Genomic DNA, 2,742 nt, shown 5'->3' with positions numbered 1-2,742 from the left:
TGCAGCCACCGCTGTTTAATCCTGGATTCGTATGACTTAAGCACAGTGTCCACTTGACATCTACCGCATTATGATGTGAAATCTTTTATATATATAGAAAAAAAAACTAAAGTACACTATTTTTAAGTATTTTCACTATCGAGAAATGGCTTTTAAATAACTCTCTGCTTCCATACTAATCGAATATTAGTAAGACTAAACTGCAGGAAAGTGACAAGGCTAGAGGCATCAATTTCATGTTTTTTTTTTCAAAGCCAAATATATACATGCGCAGAATAAGGGTTCAACTCTTGTAATTTAATACAGTATTGTAAGACTTTCCTGTATATCTTCTTCTTAACATTGGTGTTAATATGAAATACTTGGCAATGCTTGACATTTGAAATAAAATTTTCATATGGTTTATATGCAAAAAGTGTAACTTATTCTAATAGGATTTATCACAATGAGATCATTTGTTGAGAGCAGGGATGATACATAGTACCAGTAGCGTAAAGAAATTCCAAAACATACCCTGTCCCGATTATTTTAATTGCTATTGGTTTTTGCAAAGATGCAAGCGTTTCTTTCCTGTACAGTATCTCTATGGGACTGAACATGGTATGCAGGACAGAGCTGTCACACTGAAATAAACTTATGGAGGACAGAAATCTTCCATGGAGCAGAAAGGCAAAAGCTCACTCGGTCTTGATTTTCAGTATGATTAAGTCATTTTATCCACTATTTTAGCAGTAATGTTTAATTATTTATTTTAAATGGGTAAACTTCCATTAAAGCAGCGGACAATGGGATGTTATAGGAGTCTGTGAAGCTGTTTGTGCCCAAATATGGTACAGTGTAACTTTGGAGCTATATGGTGTCGTCTATTTGACTTGTTTGTTAAGGAAGGGCTTTTGAATGTCTTGTAATCTCAGCTGGTTTGAGGGTGCAATAAATATATTCTTTGTCCGATTTCCTGGTTACTTTTCTGTACCAGTTTCCCGATCAGATTAGCGTGAAATCATTTTGCTGTCAATGTTTGTTCTATTCACTCCTATAAATGGTTTGTTTGCAAAAATAATATTTTACTGGTAGCCCAGTTTGGATTCTCTGACATTATGGTCCTGGGATTCTCTTAAGCATTTTGCGAAACGTCTTGTATCTTTAAAAATGTCTTTTATTTGCCTAAAATATTCTTTAAGTTGCAATTACAATAAGCTTCAAACAATGTTGTCCTGCCTGAACCATTGGCCTCAGCGGTGGATGAAGAATGAATATTTTAACTAATTGACTTTGCTCCCTCTGAGAAGCAAAACATACTACTTGTTGCTAATGTGTTAGCGGATTTTAAAGGGTAAGTCGAAGCTCAAAGGAACGTTTTAAATTATTTTTAAAATATGGTGGCCGGCACACCAGATATTGAAAAACCACCTTCCTTACTTATACTGATGATTTTAAGGGTCAAATCAATACATGTAAGTTGTGAAAAGCCATTAACCGTGTTATGCATCAGTGCGCACTACAAAAGAAACATGTTAGTTTATGCTCTCTTCATAAAGTTTCATTTCTAACTATTACTTCAGTTATCTGCCTCATTTTGCACTTGAACTCAAATCGACACACAAGCCTCAACAGATATATTTAATGCAGCACCATATTAAATCAAACTTTAATATAGAGGGAAAGCAGCACAGATGCTGAAAATCTGAAATAAAAACAGCAAATGTTACATATACTCACACATCTTGCATCATCTGTGGAGAGGAAAACAAGGGATGGGATTCTCCGCTTCGCGGGCCGCGTTTCCACAGCGGGATTCTCCATTCCTGCAGCCGGCCAATGGGGTTTCTCATTGTAGCCACCCCTGCCATCGGGAAGCCAGCGGGTGTGGGTGAGCTGCCGGCGGACTGGAGGATCCCACCGGCGGAGAATTCCGCTGAAGAGCTTTGGAACGGAATCTGGTGAATTAATTCTGACGGAATGGCGGGATCATTTTTTGATCAGGATTTGCGTGAGTTCTAGATCTTTCCCAGAGCAATATAATTATCATCTCGCCTCTGGCTTCCCTGGCCAATCAGAGACAGCAGATGGGATGATCATAGAATTTGCAGTGCAGAATTAGGCCTTGCGGACCATCAATGCTGCACTGGCCCTTGGAAAGAGCACCCTACCCAAGCCCACACCTCCACCCTTCCCACAACCCAACCCAACTTTTTGAACACTAAGGGCAATTTAGCATGGCCAATCCACCTAACCTGCACATCATTGGAATGTGGGAGGAAACCGGAGCACCCGGAGGAAACCCACGCACACACGGGGAGAACGTGCAGACTCCGCACAGACAGTGACCCAAGCCGGGAATCGAACCTGGGACCCTGGCGCTGTGAAGCAACTGTGCTAACCACTATGCTACCATGCTGCCCTAGTACTTGAATGATGTACTTAAAGAGCCAATGACACATCTCTAGTTAAAGGGGTCACATCAGGACTCACAATGGCAGCAGTGATGGCAACTTAAAATCCATTATGAAGGAGGAAAGACTTCAGAATGGAGAAAGTGTGTCCCTCCCCAGCCCATCCCAGTGCAGAGACTCATTTCTAGGAGTGATGATTGATGCAGTGAGGACACAGAGAATTCTTCCTTTCTGACGCCGATAGGCAACCTCACAAGCAAGTGTGTTTGCAAATTGCAGACGCTGTCAGTGACAAAAGTGTGGTGCCAAGGACATGAATCCGGGTTTGGAAAGAGGAATGGCATGCAGG

Source organism: Scyliorhinus torazame, chromosome 3 (genome assembly GCF_047496885.1).
Source record: "Scyliorhinus torazame isolate Kashiwa2021f chromosome 3, sScyTor2.1, whole genome shotgun sequence".
Taxonomy (NCBI): Eukaryota; Metazoa; Chordata; class Chondrichthyes; order Carcharhiniformes; family Scyliorhinidae; genus Scyliorhinus; species Scyliorhinus torazame.
The sequence above is the reverse complement of the archived record's forward strand: the minus strand, read 5'-3'. Positions refer to the sequence as shown.